This window comes from Hemiscyllium ocellatum, chromosome 18, assembly GCF_020745735.1.
Source record: "Hemiscyllium ocellatum isolate sHemOce1 chromosome 18, sHemOce1.pat.X.cur, whole genome shotgun sequence".
Taxonomy (NCBI): Eukaryota; Metazoa; Chordata; class Chondrichthyes; order Orectolobiformes; family Hemiscylliidae; genus Hemiscyllium; species Hemiscyllium ocellatum.
This window is the reverse complement of record NC_083418.1, coordinates 9224251-9246217: the sequence shown is the minus strand read 5'-3', so window position 1 is coordinate 9246217 and position 21967 is coordinate 9224251. Positions and strand designations below refer to the sequence as shown.

The 21967-nt window shown below is 46.6% G+C and overlaps 1 protein-coding gene across 1 annotated transcript in view; it reads left to right on the top strand.

The window, feature by feature from the left end:
• Window positions 1-13896: 13896 nt before the first annotated feature.
• The window catches only part of pacsin3 (protein kinase C and casein kinase substrate in neurons 3), a 165948-nt gene continuing 157877 nt past the window's right edge, over window positions 13897-21967 (top strand). Inside the window, exon 1 of the mRNA XM_060838361.1 lies at window positions 13897-14032. The gene's annotated coding sequence lies outside the window, so the exon portion shown is untranslated. The remainder of the gene's footprint in view (window positions 14033-21967) is intronic.

The window sequence follows — 21967 nt, the reverse complement described above, 5'->3', positions numbered from 1 at the left end:
CGAAAGTAAGGACTGCAGACGCTGGAGATCAGAATCAAGATTAGAGTGGTACTGGAAAAGCACAGCAGGTCAGGCAGCATCCAAGGAACAGGAAAATCGACGTTTTGGCCAAAAATCCCTTCATCAGGAATAAGGCCTGGCCCTCAGTTGAGGCATAGCTGATTATGCCTCAACTGAGCAAAGGTTAGCTCAGTGTACAATGGGATCTTCATCACATGGGCCAATAGGTTGAGGAGTGGCAGATGAAGTCTAATTCAGATAAATGTGAGGTGTTGCATTTTGGAAAGGCAAATCACTTATATATTTGATGATAAGGTCCCGGGGAGTGCTGCTGAACAAAGAGACCTTGGAGTCCAGGTTCATTGCTCCTTGAAAGTAGAGCCACAGGTATTGAATTGAATTGAATTTATTATCATGCATACTGAGGCACACTGAGGCTTTGCCTTGCGAGCAATACAGACAGGTCACACAGTTAAGTGGCATAGATAGTAAATAATAGGTAACCAGCAGCAAAAGCAAAACACGGGTACAGGCAAATGTTAGGAGTTTGTGAGTCCATTCAGTATTCTAACAACAGTAGGGTAGAAACTGTTTCGAAAGTGGCTGGTACATGTGTTCAGGTTTCTGTACCTTCCCCCTGATGGTAGAGGTTGTAGAAAAACATTGCCAGGGTGGGATGGATCTTTGAGAATGCAGGCAGCCTTTCCTTGACAGTGGGCCTGGTAGATGGATTCTATAGACGGGAGGCTGGCCTTTGTGATTGTCTGGGCCGAGTTTACCACTCTCTGTAACCATCTCCGATCTTGAATGGTACAGTTACCATACCAGATAGTGATACATCCTGACAGAATGTTCTAGATGACACACCTATAAAAGTTGGCAAGGGTATTCACCACCACGCCAAATTTTCTCAGCTGTCTGAGGAAGAAGAGATGTTGTTGGGCCTTTGTAACCAGTGCATCCACATGAAGAGTCCAAGAAAGCTTCTGTGGATGACCACTCCCAGGAGCTTGACACTCTCCACTCGTTCTACCTCTGTGCTGTTAGGGAGGCATGAATAACATCCCGGTGAAAGTCAGTCATGAGTTCCTTGGTTTTGCCAGCATTGAGAGCTCGGTTGTTCTCAGTGCATCATTTTTCCAGGTCTTCCACCTCCCATCTGTAGTCTGTTACATCACTATCTGAGATTTGACCGACTATGGTGGTATCATCAGTGAACTTGTAAATGGCATGAGTCTGGCATTTGGCAACACACTCATGGGTATACATTGAGTACAGTAGGGGGCTGAGTACACACCCCTGGGGGCGGGGCTCCAGTGTGAGTGTTGGTGAGGATGAAATATTGTCCCCCAATCTTCACTGATTGTGGCCTGTGGGTCAGGAAACTGAGGATCCAGTTGCAGAGAGTGGGGCCTAATCCGAGATCACTAAGTTTAGTGACCAGTCTTGAGGGGATAGGAGTGTTGAAGGCTGAACTGTAGTCAATGAGTAGGATTCTTACGTAGCTGCTCTTGGTGTCAAGATGTTCTAGGGAGGAGTGAAGGACAAGTGATATGATATCTGACATGGATCTGTTGGTCCGATAGGCAAATTGGATGGGTGCATGAGCCTTGTTAGACACAGGGATGATGTTGGCCCTGTTGAAACAGGCAAGGACGGTGGCCTGCTGCAGGGAGCGGTTGAAGATGTGTGAGAAGACCTCTGCCAGTTGATCTGAGCACGCTCTGAGTGCACAGCCTGGTACTCTGTCTGGTCCCATCACTTTCCTTGGATTCACACGAAGGAAAACTGATCTGACCTCTGGTGCAGTGACTGTTGGGATAGGTTCATGTCGGAATAGATGTTACCTCTCCACCGAAATTCAGCTCAAAGCGAGCAGAGAAGACGCTGAGACGATCTGGGCGGGATGTGTCATCATCTGCTATCTTGCACTGTCTCTTTTTAGAACCTGTGATGTCATTCAGTCCTTACCATCGTCACCAGATGTGTCTGTCTGCGTCTCTAGTTTGGGTCAGTATTGGTCCTTGGCTGTCTGAATGGCTCTGCGAAGGTCATACTAGGATTCCTTACAGCTGAATGGGTCTCCTGATCTGAAGGTCTCACGCTCATTATTTTGGCGTTGAGCTATTTTGGCGCCAATTCAGAATAAAAAAAAGTCTTGTAGAGCCCGTAAGAAATTCGTTTTTATTGCATTGTAAGAAATAAATCTAATTCTTTTTTATTCATTTTTAACCTACTTAGTGTAAAGACGAATTTCTACATTTTGCTACATTTATCAAACACATATAGACAACCATCGTGTGAAAATGTTGGTTTGTCTCACTTGCTGAGAATGTTTTCAGCCATTTCTGGTATGGGCTCTACAAGAAAATAGAAAGAAAATTGTATTACAGCTTTCCAATGTGAAGTATCACCAAGACAGCAGTTGACTAATAACAATTGTTGAATGAGAAAATGATTACAAAACGGCATTTGAATCTACAGTGGGTCATTACAGCTTTGACTATCAACTCTTGCTAGTTGAGAAAATTACATCGAGTCATTAGTCATCCTCTCTTCTTTAACCAAACAAGATTTTTTAAAATTCTGAATTGACGCCAAAACAGCTCAGCACCGAAGTAATGAGTGCCAAAACAATTTAGAGCCAAAACGGCAGGGACAAATGATCGGCGCCAAAACGTACCCGACCCCTCACACCTGGTTTTAGTATGTCCTTATTCGTCCAGGGTTTCCTGTTGGGAAACACCCGGATTAACTTCCTCAGTATGCAGTCCTTCACTCATCTGCTAATAAAGTCTGTGACTGTAATGGTGTCCTCGATCAAGGTACTTGCGGACTGTTTGAACATGACCCAATCAGCCTATTCCAGACAGCATCGGAGTTGATCCATGGCCTCCTCTGACCAGCACTGCACCTGTATCCGGGAGGGGGTCTCCTGCCTGAACTTTTGCTTGTAAGCCGGGAGAAAAAACATGGCATTGTGGTCGGAGTGTCCGAAATGAGGGCGGGGAGTGGACTGGTAGGCATCTTTCACAGTGGTGTAGCAGTGGTCTCAAATGTTTGGACCCCTGGTGGGGCAGGTACTGTTCTAGTGGTACTTTGGTAACACCTTCCTTAGACTGGCTTGATTGAAGTCACCAGTTGCAATAAACAGGGTCTTGGGGTGTTCCGTCTCCAGGGTGTTAGGAGTGGAGTACAGCACATCCAGAGCTTCCTCAACCTTTGCTATGTATACAGCAGTTACTATAGCAGCGGTAAATTCCCGTGGTAGGTAGAAGGGGCGACATTTGATGGTGAGGAGTTCAAGGTTTTGGGGAAGCAATGGCTGCCCAGGTTTGCAGTGTCCGTGCACCACAAGTTGTTGATGAGCAAAATTAGGGCGCATGGTATTGGGGGCAAAGTACTAACTTGGATTGAAAGCTGGTTGGCTGATAAGAAACAAAGAGTAGTGATAAACGCCTCCATTTCGGAATGGCAGGCAGTGACCAGTGGGGTACTGCAGGGATCAGTACTGGGGCCGCAGCTTTTTACAATATAGAAGATGATATTAGTAATAACATTGGCAAATTTGCTGATGATACTAAGCTGGGTGGCAGGGTGAAATGTGAGGAGGGATGTTTGGAGATTACAGGGTGACCTGGACAGCTTAGGTGAGTGGTCAGATGCATGGCAGATGCAGTTTAATGTGGATAAATGTATGGTTATCCACTTTGGTGGCAAGAACAGGAAGGCACATTACTATGTAAATGGAATCAATTTGGGTAAAGGGGCAGTACAGAGAGATCTGGGTGTTCTTGTACACCAGTCAATGAACACCAGGTACAGCAGGTAGTGAAGAAGGCTAATAGCATGCTGGCCTTCATAACAAGAGGGATTGAGTATAGAAGCAAAGAGATTCTTCTGCAGCTGTACAGGGCCCTGGTGAGACCACACCTGGGAGTACTGTGTGCAGTTCTGGTCTCCAAATTTGAGGAAAGACATTCTGGCTATTGAGGGAGTGCAGCGTAGGTTCACAAGGTCAATTCCTGGAATGGCGGGACTACCTTACACTGAAAGACTGGAGCAACTGGGCTTGTATACCCTTGAGTTTAGAAGGCTGAGAGGGGATCTGATTGAGACATATAAGATTATTAAAGATTGGACACTCTGGAGGCAGAAAACATGTTTCAGCTGATGGGTGAGAGCCGAACCAGAGGACACAGTTTAAAAATACGGGGTAGACCATTTAGGACAGAGATGAGGAGAAACTTGTTCACCCAGAGAGTGGTGGCTGTGTGGAATGCTCTGCCCCAGAGGGCAGTGGAGGCCCAGTCTCTAGATTCATTTCAGAAAGAGTTGGATAGAGCTCTTGAGGATAGTGGAATCAAGGATTATGGAGATAAGGCAGGAACAGGATACTGATTAAGGACGATCAGCCATGATCATATTGAATGGTGGTGCAGGCTCGAAGGGCAGAATGGCCTACTCCTGCACCTATTGTCTATTGTCTATTGTCTATTGTCTAAAAGGCAAACCCCTCCACTCTTTGTCTTACCCGAGGACACTGTACAATGGGTAGAAAAACCATCAACCTGAAGTGCGCAGTCAGGAATGGATGGGTTGAAGCAGAGTTCGCAGCAGTCCCACAGTTCACGCTGGAAGCTGATCTGTGATCTGAGTTTGCCCATCTTGTTCTCCAGAGATTGTACATTGGCTAGGAGTAAGCTAGGAAGCGGGGGGGGGGGGGTCTTGAAACCGCGTAGTCTCAGTCTTACGAGCAGGCTGGCACACTTACCCACTTCCTCACAGGTTTCTTACATTTGAGTGGTCTAGTAGCCTGGTGGAGTGGATTGTGACTCCTTCCAGTTAAGTGATCCTTCCTAGGACCTTGTGGAGCAGGTGGGTTGCAGCTTAGTGTATTTTTGTCACCTCTAGTCACCTTATCTACAAACTTTATTGAATTCTTTGAGATGGTGGCCAAACAGGTGGATGATGATAAAGTGGTTGATGTGGTATATATGGATTTCAGTAAGGCATTTGATGAGGTTCCCCATGGTAGGCTATTACACAAAATACAGAGGCATGGGATTGAGGGTGGTTTAATAGTTTGGATCAGAAATTGGCTGGCTGAAGGAAGACAGAGTGTAGTGGGTTTTTTTTTAGAATATTTAGTGTGGAAACAGGCCCTTCAGCCCAACAGGTCCACACCAACCCTCCAAAGAACAACCCACCCAGACCCATTACCCTATATTTACCCCTTCACCTAACACTACGGGCAACTTAGCATGGCCAATTCACCTGACCTGCACATCTTTAGACTATGGGAGGAAACCGGAACACCCGGAGGAAACCCACGCAGACACAGGGAGAATGTGCAAACTCCACACAGACAGTTGCCCAAGGTGGGATTTGAACCTGGGTCTCTGGCACTGTGAGGCAGCAGTGCTAACCACTGTGCCACCGTGCCACCCATTGATGGGAAATTACTAGTTCAATTACTAGTGGTGGACCGCAAGGATCTGTTTTAGGGCCACTGCTGTTTGCCATTTTTATAAATGACCTAGATGACAGCATAGAAGGATGGTTTAGTAAATTTGTGGGTGACGCTAAGGCTGGTGAAGTTATGGATAGTGCTGAAGAATGTTGTAGGTTACAGAAGGATGTAGATAAGCTGCAGGGCTGGGCTGAGAGGTGGCAAATGGAGTTTAATGTGGAAAAGTGTGAGGTGATTCACTTTGGAAGGAGCAACAGGAATAAACAGTACTGGGCTAATGGTAAGATTCTTGCTAGATGAGCAGAGAGATCTTCGTGTCCATGTGCATAGACCCTGAAAGTTGCCACCCAGGTTGAAAGAGTTGTTAAGAAAGCCTTTATTGGCAGTGGGATTGAGTTTCGGAGCCATGCTGCAGCTGTACAAAACTCTGGTGTGACTGCACTTGGAGTATTGCGTACAGTTCTGGTCACCACATTATAGGAAGGATGTAGAAGCTTTGGAAAGGGTTCGGAGGAGATTTACCAGGAAGTTGCCTGGAATGGAGGGAAGGTCTTATGAGGAAAAGCTGAGGGACTTGAGGCTGTTTTTGTTAGAGAGAAGAAGGTTGAGAAGTGACTTAATTGAGACATATAAAATAATCAGAGGGTTAGATAGGTTGGACAGAGAGAGCCTTTTTCCTCAGATGGTGATGGCTAGCAAGAGGGGACATAGCTTTAAATTGTGGGGTGATAGATATAGGACAGATGTCAGCGGTAGTTTCTTTACTCAGAGAGTAGTAGGGGCTTTGAATGCACTGTCTGCAACAGTAATGGACATGCTAACTTTAAGGGCATTTAAATGGTCATTGGATAAAAATTTGGATGAAAATGGAATAGTGTAGGATAGTTAGGCTTCAGGTTGGTTCCACAGGTCGGTGCAACATCGGGGGCTGAAGGGCCTGTACAGCGCTGTTATGTTCTATGTTCTATATGTTCTATGTTCTACATATTGCATCAGGAACCCTTCCTGGACACACCTGACAAAACTGTTCCATCCAAACTATTTGAACGAAGGAAGTTACAACCAATATTAGGGAAGTTAAAGTCACCCATGACAACAATCCTGTTACTCCTGCAACTTTCCAAAATCTGCTCCTCTGTGTCTCTGTTGCTATTGGGGCCCTCTGTAGAAAACTCCCAATAAAGTGACTGCTCCTTTCCTGTTTCTGACTTCCACCCACACTGACTCTGTAGGCAAACCCTCCTTGATGACCTCCCTTTCTGCAGCTGTGATACTATCCCTGATTAGCAATGCCTCTCCCCCACCTCTTTTACCTCCCACACTATTCCTTTTGAAGCTTCAACCCACGGAACATCCAACACCATTCCTATCCCTGTGATATCCAAGTCTCCACAATGGCCACAACATCATAATTCCAAGTGCTGATCCACGCTCTGAGTTTGTCACCCTTATTCCTGATATTTCCTTCATTGAAATAGACTTCAATCCATCACACTGACTGCATCTTTGCCCTATCAAGGGCCTTTCCACCCTCACAGACTGTCTGCATGCTGTATCTGACTGTTCACTAACAGGTTCCACACCCCTCTGCCCCTCTGCCAATCTAGTTTAAACCCTCCCAACAACTCTACAAACCTCCCCCCCAGGATATTGATGCCCCTCCAGTTCAGGTGCAATCTGTCCTTCTTGTACAGGTCCCGCCTTCCCCAGAAGGTATCCCATTGATCAACATAGCTGAAGCCCTCCCTCCTACACCAACCCTGCAGCCACGTGTTCATCTGCACTCACTCTCTATTCCTAGCATCACTAACCTGTGGCACCTGTAGCAATCCTGAGATTATTACTCTGCTCATCCTGCCTTCTAGCTTCCAACCTTACTCCCTATATTCTCTTTTCAGGTCCTCCTCCCTTTCCCACCCTCTGTCATTGGTACTGATGTGTCCCACAGCCTCTGGCTGCTCTCCCTCCCACTTAAGAATCCTATAGACTCGATCTGAGACATTCCTGACCCTGGCACCCGGGAGGCAACACACCATTCAGGAGTCTCACTCGTGACCCCAGAAACTCCTGGCTGTTCCTCTCACCACTGAATCTCCACTCACTATCGCTCTCCTATTCTCCAGCCATTCCCTTCTGTACCACAGAGCCAGGCTCAGTGCCAGAAACCTGGTCGCTGTCGTTTTCTCCTGGTAGGGCTTCTGTCTGGACTGCAAGAACACCTTTGACAAGGTGCCGCATAGGAGGCTACTGAGTAACATAAGGGCCCATGGTGTCAGAGGCAAGTTGCTAGCATGGATAGAAGCCTGGCTGTCTCACAGAAAGCACAGAGTGGGTATAAAAGGGGCCTTCTCAGGATGGCAGCCAGTGACAAGTGGTGTTCCACAAGGCTCAGTGTTGGGATCACAACTTTTTACTTTATTAAATGACAGTCTAGATGAAGGAACTGAGGGCATTCTGGCTAAGTTTGCAGATGACACAAAGATAGGTAGAGGGGCAGGTAGCATTGAGGAGGAGAGTTGAGGCTGCAGGAGAATTTGGACAGGTTAGGAGAATGGGCAAAGAACTTAGAACATAGAACATAGAAAAATACAGCGCAGTACAGGCCCTCTGGCCCTCGATGTTGCGCCGATCCAAGCCCACCTAACCTACACTAGCCCACTATCCTCCATATGCCTATCCAATGCCCGTTTAAATGCCCATAAAGAGGGAGAGTCCACCACTGTTACTGGCAGGGCATTCCATGAACTCACCACCCGCTGAGTAAAGAATCTACCCCTAACATATGTCCTATACCTACCACCCCTTAATTTAAAGCTATGCCCCCTCATAATATCTGACTCCATACATGGAAAAAGGTTCTCATTCTCAACCCTATCTAAACCAGTAATCATCTTGTACACCTCTATCAAATCTCCCCTAAACCTTCTTTTCTCCAAAGAAAACAGCCCCAAGTGCCTCAGCCTTTCCTCATACGATCTTCCTACCATACCAGGCAACATCCTGGTAAACCTCCTCTGCACCAGTTCCAGTGCCTCCACATCCTTCCTATAGTATGGCGACCAAAACTGCACACAATACCCCAGATGCGGCCGCACCAGAGTCTTATACAACTGCAACATGACCTCAGGACTCCGGAACTCAATTCCTCTACCAATAAAGCCCAGTACACCATATGCCTTCTTCACAGCACTATTTACCTGGATGGCAACTTTGAGAGATCTGCGTACATGGACACCAAGATCCCTCTGCTCATCCACACTACCAAGTATCCGACCATTAGCCCAGTACTCCATCTTCTTGTTACTCTTACCAAAGTGAATCACTTCACACTTAGCTACATTGAACTCCATTTGCCACCTTTCTGCCCAGCTCTGCAGCTTATCTATATCCCACTGTAACCTGCCACATCCTTCCTCACTGTCAACAACTCCACCGACTTTCGTATCATCTGCAAACTTGTTCACCCAACCTTCTAGCCCCTCCTCCAGGTCATTTATAAAAATGACAAACAGCAACGGTCCCAAAACAGATCCTTGCGGAATACCGCTGGTAACTGCACTCCAAGATGAAACTTTACCATCAACTACCACCCTCTGTCTTCTTCCAGCCAGCCAATTCCTAATCCAAACCTCCAACTCGCCCTCAATGCCATACCTCTGTATTTTTTGCAGTAGCCTACCATGGGGAACCTTGTCAAATGCCTTACTAAAATCCATATACACCACATCTATCGCTTCACTCTCGTCCACCTCCTTAGTCACCTTCTCAAAGAATTCAATAAGGATTATGAGGCATGACCTGCCCTTCACAAAGTCTGCTGACTATCCTTGATCACATTATTCCTATCCAAATGTTCATAAATCCTATCCCTTACAATTCTCTCTAAGACTTTGCCCATAACAAAGACTCACCGGCCTATAGTTCCTAGGGTTATCCCTACTCCCCTTCTTGAACAAGGGAACCACATTTGCTATCCTCCAGTCTTCTGGCACTATTCCTGTAGACAATAAGGACATAAAAATCAAGGCCAATGGCTCTGCAATCTCCTCCCTTGCTTCTCAGAGAATCCTAGGATAAATGCCATCAGGTCCAGGGGACTTAACTATTTTCACCCTTTCCAGAATTTCCAACACCTCTTCCCTACATACCTCAAAGCCATCCATTCTAATTAATTGTGACTCAATATTCACATCGGCAACAATGTCCTGTTCCTGAGTGAATACTGACAAAAAGTATTCATTCAATGTCTCTCCAATCTCTTCAGCCTCCACACGCAACTTCCCACTGCTATCCTTGACTGGACCTATTCCTACCCGAGTCATTCTTTTATTCCTGACATACCTATAGACAGCCTTTGGGTTTTCCCTAATCCTACCAACCAAGGACTTTTCATGTCCCCTCCTTCCTGCTCTTAGATCTCTCTTTAGATCCTTTCTGGCTACCTTATAACTCTCAATTGCCCCAATTGAATTGTCATGCCTCATCTTTACATATGCCACCCTCTGCCCTTTAACAAGGGATTCCAATTCCTTATTAAACCACGGCTCCCTCATACGACCTTTTCCTCCCTGCCTGACAGGTACATACTTATCAAGGACACCCAATAGTTGTTCCTTGAACAAGCTCCACATATCATTTGTGTTCTTCCCTTGAAGCCTACTTTTCCAATCCACGCATCCTAAGTCATGCCTCACCACATCATAATTTTCCTGCCCCCAGCTATAGCTCTTGCCCTGCAGTGCACACTTATCCCTCTCCATCACTAGAGTAAAAGTCACCAAATTGTGGTCACTGTCCCCAAAGTGCTCACCTACCTCCAATTCTAACTCCTGGCCTGGTTTTTTACCCAGAACCAAATCCAGTATAGCCTCACCTCTTGTTGGCCTGTCTACATATTGTGTCAGGAAACCCTCCTGCACACATTGTACAAACACCGACCCATCTAACGTACTCGAGCTATAGCTTTCCCAGTCAATATCTGGAAAGTTAAAGTCCCCCATAACAACCACCCTATTACTTTCACTCTTCTCCTGAATCATTCTCGCAATCCTTTCTTCTACGTCTCTAGGACTATTAGGAGGCCAGTAGAAAACTCCTAACAGGGAGACCTCACCTTTCCTATTTCTAACCTCAGCCCAAACTACCTCAGATGGCGAGTCTTCTTCCATTGTCCTTTCCACCGCTGTAATATTATCCTTGACAAGCAATGCCACACCTCCCCCTCTTTTACCCCCACCTCTGACCCTACTAAAACATTTAAACCCTGGAACCTGCAACAGCCAATCCTGTCCCTGTTTACCCATGTCTCCGTAATAGCCACAAAATCGAAATCCCAGGTACCGACCCACGCTGCAAGTTCACCTACCTTATTTCATATACTTCAAGCCACCTTCCTGTTTATAGGCATCCTCCTTCGAGATTGATGCCATGTTCATAACCTCCCTACACTCAAGGTCCTGCACCCTAAAGCTACAGTCCAGGTTCCCATGCCCCTGCAGAGTTAGTTTAAACTCCCCCAAAGAGCACTAGCAAACCTCCCCCCAAGGATACTGGTGCCCCTCAGGTTCAGGTGTAGACCATCCTGTTTATAGAGGTCCCACCTTCCCCAGAAAGAACCCCACTTATCCAGAAACCGGAATCCCTCCCTCCTGCACCATCCCTGTAGCCACGCATTTAACTGCTCTCTCTCCCTATTCCTCGACTCTCTATCACGTGGCACGGGTAACAAACCAGAGACAACAACTCTGTTTGTTCTAACTCTGAGCTTCCAACCTAGCTCCCTGAAAGCCTGCCTAACATCCTCACCCCTCTTCCTACCTATGTCGTTGGTGCCAACGTGGACCATGATTTCAGGCTGCTCCCCCTCCCCCTTAAGGACCCGGAAAACATGATCAGAGACATCACATACCCTTGCACCTGGGAGGCAACGTACCAATCGTGAGTCTCTCTCACCCCCGCAAAATCTATCTGTGCCCAGAACTATTGAGTCCCCAATAACTATTGTTCTGCTCTTCTTCACCCTTCCTTTCTGAGCAACGTGGACAGGCTCCGTGCCAGAAGCCTGAACCCCATTGCTTACCCCTGGTAAATCATCCCCCCCACAAGTATCTAAAACGGTATACTTGTTCTTGAGGGGAACGGCCGCAGGGGGTCCCTGCACTGGCTGCTTCCTCCCAGTCCCCCTCATGGTCACCGATCTGTCTGCAATCTTTGGATTTACTACTTCCCTAAAGCTCCGATCTATGACCCCCTCTGCCTCCCGAATGATCCTAAGTTCATCCAACTCCAGCTCTAGTTCCCTAACACGGTCTTGGAGGAGCTGGAGATGGGTACACTTCCTGCAAGTGTAATCAGCAGGGACGCTAATGGCTTCCCTCACCTCATACATGTTGCAAGAGGAACATTGCACTGCCTTCACTGCCATCCCTCTAAAGGTAATCTTTAAAAAAAACTCGGTCTAAAGAATAGAACAAGCAAAATGCAGCACTTACCTGCTTACCACAACGGGGCTTATTATTAGGTTAGAGGAGGAGAGCGGGTGGGAGGCTCTACCCCTGTAGTGCTTTGGGTTCCTCTCCTGCGCGCCTTTATAGGAAAAACCTACCCAGGTAAGCTTGTGCTACACCAGCTTCCGGGTCCGCTCCGCGCTTTTTTAAAGAAACTTTTAAATTTAAACCGTTAAAAAAGGTAACCGCGTCTACAAAGAGACACCACCAAACAGCCCTTACCTGCAGATGGAATACAATGTGGGAAAGTGTGAGGTCTGCACTTTGGTAGGAAGAATAGAGGCATGGACTATTTTCTAAATAGGGAGAAAATTCAGAAATCTGAAGTAAAAAGAGACTCAGGAATTCTAGTCCATGATTCTCTCAAGGTTAGGAAGGCAAATGCAATGATGGCATTTATTTTGAAAGGACATGAGTGTCAAAAACAGAGATGTATTCCTGAGGCTCTTTTAGGCTCTGGCAAGACTATATTTGGAGTATTAGGTGCAGGTTTGGACCCCATGTCTCAGGAAGGAGTGTGTTTGGAGAAGGTTCAGTAGCATGGACCCAGGAATGAAGAGTTTAACATATGAGGAATGTTTACTCAATGGCGTTAGAAGGATGAGGGGGGTAATCTCATTGAAACTTACAGAATACTGAATTGCCTGGAGAGATTAGATGTTAGGAAGTTGTTTACAATGGTAGGAGAGACCACGTCCCAAGGGCATGGCCTTAGAATAAAGGAGTTAAGGAGAAACTTCTTCAGCTAGGGTGGTGAATCTATGGAATTCATTGCCACAGAAGGCTGTGGAAGCCAGGTCACTGAGTATATTTAAGACTGAGATAGATAGGTTCTTAAGTATCAAAGGGATCAGGGATAATGGGCAATGATTGAATGGCAGAACAGCCTCAATGGGCTGAATGGCCTAATTTCTGCTCCTATGTCTTATGTTGCTCCTGAAAAACTGTGAATTCAGTTGGATATAAAGGCACTCTCTCTCCGGGTTACATTGTGTGAATGGGTTCAGTGGGAATCAGTGACACTCTCCTCTGGGTTACATCGTGTGAAGGGTTTCAGAGAGATGACACTCACCCTCTGGGTTCAACAGTGAGAAAGGTTTCAGTGGGACATAGGCACTCACTCTCAGAGGGGGTTCAGAGGGCACAGAGACTCAGTTTCTGGGTTACACTGCGTGAAAGGTTTCAGTGGGACACCGATTCTCACTGCAGTGTGTGTGTTCAACAGGAATGACAGACAGCCACTCTCTTGATTGTATAGTTTGAAGGATTTCAGTGGGACACAGAAACACTGACTCTCTGTGTTAAACACTGTGAATCAGTTCAATGGGACTCAGGCACTCACTCTCTCTGGGTTGTCGAGTGTGTAAGTGTTCAGGTGGACTGAGAGACACTCGCTGCCTGGGTTGTACTGTTTGAAGGGGACCAGTGAGACTCTGACACCCACCCTCTGGGTTACACATTGCATGTGGGTTCAGTGAGACTGAGTGACACTCACTCTCAGGGTTTTTTTTTGTGAGTGGATTCAGTGGAACACACAGATACTCTGTCAGGAATATACAGTGTGATGGCATTCAGTGGGTCACACAGACACTGGCACTTTGGGTTCTGCAGCCTAAAGGGACTGAAAGACACTGTCCGGGTTTAATAATGTGATTGGGTTCAAGGAGGGGTGGGAGGCATTCACTCTCTCGGTTACTCAGTGCCAAGGGGTTCAGCGGTGGGATTGACCTCTGGGTTACAGTCGTTCAGTGCTGCTGGACATGCCCTCTCTGTGGTATATGGTTTGAAGGAGTCCAGGGGGCAGCGACAGACTCTGGGCTATCCAGTGTGAAGGGGCTGAGTGAGACTGAGAGGCACACCCTCTGAGTTATTAAGTGTTGCTGATCTAGTCCAGTCGCGGCCGCTGTGCACTCCCCTTCACAGTGAGCCGGGAGCGGGTCCGCCTGGACTGGACTGGAGCAGGGGCCGGAGTGGACTGGGCTGCACTGTGAACCGGACTGGCCTGGCCTGGGCTGGGCTGGGCTGAGCTGAGCTGAGCTGAAGGCCGGAGCCGGTGAGTGCGCTCCGAGACTGAGAGTTAGGGGCGGCGGCGGGCGGGCAGCTGTGGTTCGGGAGAGTCGGTGAGTCGGGTGACGGGGCTTGGACGGGGAGTGAGGGCTGGAGGGCTTGGCCCGGCGGAAAGGTCAAAGTCTAGAGGTGGGTTATGCTGAGGGACTGGGGTAAAAAGTGTGGCTTTGTTAGAGGGGCCAGGGAAAAGTGAAGGTGTAACACTGGACATGGTGTACAGTCAGGGTAAGGAGAAATAGGATGCACAGTGAGGGTGACTGAGGTTGTCAGGTTTGTTTTAAATCCTTCACGGGACGAGGGCATGGCTGGGCAGCACTTATTGCCCATCCGTGATTACCGAGAGAGTCTGTTGGTCTGGAGGCCAGGCCAGGTAAGGAAGGTAGGCTACTTTCCCCAAAAGGCATTAGTGGACCACATGGGTTTTTCTCACACTCAACAATGGTATCATAGTAGTCATTAGATTCCAGATATTTATGAATTTGAACCTTGGTCCCCAGAACATTTTCTTGTGAGCAACAGAAAGTGAGGGGGAAATGAGGAACACACAATGAAGGTGAGGCTGACTGAGTTTGCACAGAGAGGGGGACTGAAGTCGCCCTCAGATGGTAAATCTTAGCAGAGTTTAAGCACCTTCTCTGCCTCTCTACTTAGTGTTATCTGCAAACTGTCATTTTCAATGGAATTATATTCTGCCCTTCCTGACTTCCTATCAAAGTGAATGACTTCTCATTTTCCCCTTCAGTCATGAATTTTTGTCAGCCTCCATCTGTTAGACTTTCACCCAGTAACTTATACTATCCATATCCCATTGAAGACTCACACTGATTTCTGCAATACTGCAGTGGTTCCAGTTTTGTCATTCTGAAAATTATCCATTTACCCTGACTCTGATCCTGTAAGTTAGCTAGTTCTCTATTCATGCTGATAAATCACCCCCCCCCATGAGTATTACATATTAGCCATTTACCTAGCATCTAATGGAATGCCTTTTGGAAATCCAAATACACAACATCTACAAGTTCCACTTAAACCACCTCACTTATCACATCATCAAAGAACACTAATAAATTTGTCAAACACTAAATCCCTTTCACAAAACAGTATGGGCCTTGCCTGATTTGAATGAGGATTTTTAAAGTTTACTGGTGCAATATCCTTCCGTGAATTTTCGCACTTTCCTAATGCTGGAGATTCGGCTGACCAATTGACAGTTTTCTGCTTTCTGTCTCATTCCTTTCTTTAATAGGCGTGTCACAGTTCGGGTTTGTCAAACTGCTCAAAGCTGTCTAGAATTTAGGGAATTTCAGAAGATTCTGACCAATGCATTGTCTATGTCTGCAGCCACTTCTTTTAAGCTATATCTTTTCTTCTTTTCTCTTGTCCTTAAACTATCAAAATGGCGACAAATGAAAGATTTTCATTTTGTTTTATTGTATTTCATTGTATACAGCAAATAAATCATTCATTTGTGCTTAGGTGCATGCAAAACATGAAACAGAGTAGATTGAAATGGGAGGGTATGGTATTGTGGGTATCAGAGAGATGTGGCTTTGAGGGGATCAGAGCTAGGATCTAAGTTTTGTTTTAGAAGACCCTCTGAACAGCATCCCAGCCAGAACCTCCCCCCACCCGGCTCGATCCCCGTTACCCTGAATTCCCATGGCTAATTCACCTAACCGAGTTAAAAATCACCCAACACCAGGTTATAGTCCAAAAGATTTATTTGGAAGTACTAGCTTTTGGAGCACTTCATCAGGCAGCGAGCTGGGCAGGATTATAAGACACAGAATTTATAGCATAAGACCATCGTGTCATGCAACTGAAACAATATATTGAACAAACCTAGATTGCTGTTAAGCCTTTCATCCTTTAGAATGGGTTGCAGTTTTTGATGCATTAATATGTAAAGTGCAGAACTCCTTTCAAGTCACATCCCTGAGAAAACTTTAAGTTTAATAAAAAAAACGACATCTGTGTTCCAACCTTGATTCTTACTGGTTCTATTTCCAAAGTAGGAATTTATAAAATGTCATCTGGATTGACTGCCTGCAGATTGTGTGTTTTTTGAGCAAAATAGAATGTATCTGCAAATACAATTCTGCAATTTGGGGAAGAAAATAAATCGGGAGATAGAAAGGGCGTGTAAGAAAGACATTGTTACCAAATCATGGGAGACTTCAATCTGCCAGTGGGCTAGGAAAACCAAGTTGGTGGCAGACCCTAGGAAAAGGAATTTGTGGAATATGTATGAGATGGTCTTTGGAGCAGCTTTGGGTGTAGCCCAGCAGGGAACAGGCCATTTGATGTGTCATGAGGCAAACTTGATTGGGGAGCTTAAGGTAAAGGCTTAAGGACAGTGACTATAATATAATGGAATTCACCCCGCAGTCTGAGATGGAGAAACTGGAATCAGATGTAACATTATTACAATTAAGCAAAGATAACTACTAAGCCACGTGGGAGGAGCTGGACTGAGCTGGTTGGAGGGGAAGCCAAGCAGGGAAGATGGCAGAGCAGCAATGGCAGGAGTTTCTGGGGGGCACTGTGGCACATCCACAAGGCTGAGAGTTTTGTGGATAGCATGTTTAGAGAGGTGGTCACACCGCAACTCAAGGGACGAGAGAAAAGAAGACAATGGGAAACCACCAGACAGAGTAGGCAGGTAGTGCAGGAGTCCCTGGGATCCCACCCATGAGCCAGTATTCCATTTTGGAAGCTGTAGATTCCCTACGGTGTGGAAACAGCCATTTGGACCGACAAGTCCACACCGACCCTCCGAAGAATAACCCACCCCAACCCATTTCTTGACATTTACCCTTGACTAACACTATGGGTAATTTAGTGTGGCCAATTGGGGGGCACGGTGGCACAGTGGTTAGCATTGCTGCCTCACAGCGCCTGAGACCCGACTCAGGTGACTGACTGTGTGGAGTTTGCACGTTCTCCCCGTGTCTGCGTGGGTTTCCTCCGGGTGCTCCGGTTTCCTCCCACAGTCACAAAGATGTGCGGGTCAGCTGAATTGGCCATGCTAAATTGCCCTTAGTGTTAGGTAAGGGGTAAATGTAGGGGTATGGGTGGGTTGCGCTTTGGCAGGTTGGTGTGGACTTGTTGGGCCGAAGGGCCTGTTTCCACACTGTAAGTAATCTAATCAATTCACCTGACCTGCACATCTTTGTGACTGTGGGAGGAAACCGGAGCACCCGGAGGAAACCCACGCAGACACGTGGAGAATGTGCAAACTCCACACAGACAGTCGCCTGAGGCTGGAATTGGACCTGGGTCCCTAGCGCTGTAGGCAGCACTGAGCCACTGTGATGTGAGTGCTGGTGCTTCAGAGGAATGCTGTCAGAGCCAAGCTTCTGGCACCACAAGCAGCTTGACTGTACGCGGTCGGGGGAGAAGAAAGGAAGAGCATCATTGATTGAGGATTCTTGGGGAGCAGACAGGTGTTTCTGTGGCAAAGATATGACTTCAGGATACTGTGTTGCTTTCCTGGTGCCAGAGTCCAGGGTGTCACTGAATGACATTCTGCAAGGAATGGGTGATGGGTTATAGGTCATGGGGCATGTTGGTGCCAGTGATACGGACAAAGTGAGGAATAAGGTCTTGCATCAAGAATTCAGGGAGTTAGGCAATCGATTAAAAAGCAAGACCTCGATGGTTGTAATCTCACTTGTGCTCTCGAGTGCTAAACAGGGAAATAGGACAAATTAATGCTCAGCTCAAGAGCTGGTACAAGCAGGAGGGTTATAGATCACTTGGGGGAGATGGGATGTGTACAAATGAGATGGTCTGCACCTGAACCACATTGAAGTCAACATCCTTGCCGGTAGGTTTGCTAGTGCTGTTTGGCAGGGAGATGGGGACCAAGAGTATGGATGTAACAGAGACACACTGCTACAGCAAAGGAAGCAAGGCACAGTGAGTTCAGCTATGTTGAGTGTTGAAAAAGTAAGGCAAGGCTGGATGGTCTTTAATACAAAGAGTTTAATCGGTAAGCCAGATGAGTTAATGGTGTAGACTGACACATGGAAATATCATATTGTTAGCATCACAGAAACACGGTTGAGGGAAGGCCTGGACTGGTAACTCAACCTTCCAAGGTATTGGATATTTAGGCAGGACAGTGGAGGGTATAGCAAGGATGATGGTCAATTGCTGCAAGAAGGAACAATAATATCTTGGAAGGGAAACCAGATTTTGTGGGTAGAATTCAGGAATGTTAAAAGGGTAGCTACTTTACTGGGTGTGTATTATAGGCCCCAAAACAGGCAGTAGGAAATACAGGAGCAAAAATGTAAACCTTTCACAGAGCTGTATTCGAGTTATATACAAGGGGATTTCAACTTTCCCAGCATAAATTGGGATAGTCGTAGTGTTAAGAGAGGATGGATTTCTTGAAATGTATCCAGGGGAGTTTTTTGTATCAATAAGTCAAAGGCCCAACAAGGGACAGTGCAATGCTGGATCTGGATCGTGGGAAAGAAGCTGGCATTGTGGGAACATCTAGGTGGTAGCCACCACAGCATGGTCAAATTTGTTCTGGACAAGGGAAAAGGTGGCCTGCAATAGGTGACTTTGGATGGGAGAAGGCAGATTTTATTAAAATACAAGAGAATGTGGTAGCAGTAGACTCAGAACTTTGTGGGTATCTCTACAGCAGAGATTAAAGGTCCAACATATACCCTTTTAAAGTGAAATGTAGGAACAATAATTTCAGAGAACCCTAGATGTGCAGGACAATGCTGCACTGGATGAGGAGGAAGAGTGGGGCTTTTAGCAAGTCCAAAGGGAGAATTTCAGCTGCAGCCTTCGAGGAATACAGGAAGTACAGGAAGGAGCTTGGTAAGGAATTAGACAAGCAAAAAGGGGCATGGGAAAGGACTTGCGACCAGGATTAGTGAGAATCCTGAGACAGAAATGTTTGGACAGAAGCCATCGAACCACTGGAAGGAAATAATGGAGTTGTATGCTCACTGTTCATAATTGTTTGTCTGTAGTTAGTTGCTTCTAACAAATATTAAGTTCAGTAATCTGGTCCATGTTTTCTGTCAACCTGAGTCTAAACATCAGGTAAAATAGGAAATGCTGCATTCTTTTTAAAACGTTTAATTTTTGTGATGACTCCAGGGTTTGATGTTTAGTGTGTTAGCTCAGTGAAGTGTCATGTAAGGAGAGAAACAAAAATGGTAAGGTCCTAGGGAGTGTTGCTGAACAAAGGGACCTTGGAGTGCAGGTTCATAGCTCTTTGAAAGTGGAGTCGCAGGTAGATAGGATAGTGAAGAAGGCATTTGGTATGCTTTCCTTTATCGGTCAGAGTATTGAGTACAGGAGTTGGGAGGTCATGTCGCGGCTGTGCAGGACATTGGTTAGGCCACTGTTGGAATATTTGGTGCAATTCTGGTCTCCTTCCTATCGAAAAGATGTTGTGAAACTTGAAAGGGTTCAGAAAAGATTTACAAGGATCTTGCCAGGGTTAGAGGATTTGAGCTATAGGGAGAGGTTGAACAGGCTGGGGCAGTTTTCCCTGGAGCATCGGAGGCTGAGGGGTGACCTTATAGAGGTTTACAAAATTATGAGGGGCAGGGATAGGGTAAATAGACAAAGTCTTTTCCCTGGGGTGGGGGAGACCAGACCTAGAGAGCATAGGTTTAGGGTGAGAGGGGAAAGATATAAAAGAGACCTAAGGGGCAACTTTTTCACGCAGAGGATGGTATGTGTGTGGAATGAGCTGCCAGAGGAAGTGGTGGAGGCTGGTACAATTGCAACATTTAAAAGGCATTTGGTTGGGTAGATGAATAGGAAGGGTTTGGAGGGATATGTGCCAGGTGCTGGCAGGTGGGACTAGTTTGGGTTGGGATATCTGGTCAGCATAGATAAGCTGGACCGAAGGGTCTGTTTCCGTGCTGTACATCTCTATGACTCTACTCAGAATTGTTAGGATTTGGAAGGTGCTGGTTGGGAGAGCAGTGGAGGTGTATTCCAGAGGTGGTTTGAAAATGGTGAGGTCAGAGAGCTGTGGAGATCGGGCTGCAGAGTGGGGTTGCTCTTTCGAGAGGTGGTGCAGGCTCGATGTGCCGAATGGTCTCCTCCTGTGCTGTAAAATTCCATCATTGTGTGATACCCATCAAGCGAGCTGCTTTGTTCTGTATGGTGTCCAGGTTCCCAAATGTTTTTGGAGCTGCACTCATCTTGGGGAGTTTTCTCTCACCCTCCTGACATGTGCCTTGTAGACGGTGCACAAGCTTTAGGGAGTAAGGAGGTGAGTTACCTGTTGCAGTTTCCCAATCTCTGACCTGGTCTTGTAGCCACATCATTAAATGGATAGTTGATGGGTGGGGGGGTGGAAACGGGGGTGTAATTGGCTGGGTTGGATTTGTCTTGTTTTTGTGTGCAGGGCATACCTGGACAATTTTCCACATGTTGTAACTGTACTGGAACAGTGAGGGGAGCGATAAGTTCTGGGGCACAAGTCTATTGCTAGAATGTTGTCGGGGCCCAAACTGTTTGAGCCGTCGAACATTTAAACATTCCTTCACATCACGTACAGCGAATCAAATTGACTGAGGACTGCCATCTGTGACGCTTGTGCCATTGAAGAGAGCTGAGATGAATCATCCACTTGGCACTTCTGGCTCGAGATTACTGTGAACGCTTCAGCCAGGACTTTTTAACTATTTGCTGGGCTCTTCGAATTGAATTGAATTATTGATACATGTACCGAGGCACAGTGACAAGCTTTGCCTTGCAAGTAGTGCAGGCAGATCACAGAGTCAAGTAGCGTAGGTAAGTAACTAATAGGTAACCAGCGGCAAAAACAAAAACACAGGGACAGGCGAATGTTAAGAGTTTGTGAGCCCATTCAGTATTCTAACAACAGTAGGGTAGAAACTGTTTCGAAACCGGCTGGTGCATGTGTTCAGGTTTCTGTACCTTCTCCCTGATGGTAGAGGTTGTAGAAAAACATTGCCAGGGTGGGATGGATCTTTGAGAATGCTGGCAGCCTTTCCTTGACAGTGGGCCTGGTAGATGGATTCTGTAGACGGGAGGTTGGCCTTTGTGATTGTTCGGGCTGAGTTCACCACTCTCTCTAACCGTCTCCGATCTTGAATGGTACAGTTGCCATACCAGGTAGTGATACATCCAGACAGAATGTTCTAGATGGCACACCTATAAAAGTTGGCAACAGTATTCACCATCATGCCAAATTTTCTCAGCTGCCTGAGGAAGAAGAGACATTATTGGGCCTTTGTAACCAATGCGTCCACGTGAAGAGTCCAAGAAAGCTTGTTGTGGATGACCACTCCCAGGAGCTTGACACTCTCCACTCGTTCCACCTCTGTGCTGTTAGGGAGGCATGAGTAACATCCCGGTGAAAGTCAGTAATGAGGTCCTTGGTTTTGCCAGCATTGAGAGCTCGGTTGTTCTCAGTGCACCATTTTTCCAGGTTTTCCATCTCCCATCTGTCGTCTGTTTCATTGCCATCTGAGATTCGACCGATTATAGTGGTATCATCAGTGAACTTGTCAATGGCATTGGTCTGGTATTTGGAGACACCGTCATGGGTATACAGTGAGTACAGTATGGGGCTAAGTACACACCCCTGGGGGGTTGGGGGGCGGACTCCAGTGTTGATGTTAGTGAGGATGAAATATCGTCCCCAATCTTCACTGATTGTGGCCTGTGGGTCAGGAAACTGAGGGTCCAGTTGCAGAGAGTGGGGCCTAATCCGAGATCACTAAGTTTAGTAACCAGGGGATAGGAGTGTTGAAGGCTGAACTGTAGTCAATGAGTAGGATTCTTACGGAGCTGTTCTTGGTGTCAAGATCTTCTAGGGAGGAGTGAAGAGCAGGTGATATGGCATCTGATGTGGATCTGTTGGTCCGATAGGCAAATTGGAGTGGGTCAAGAGTAGTGGGGA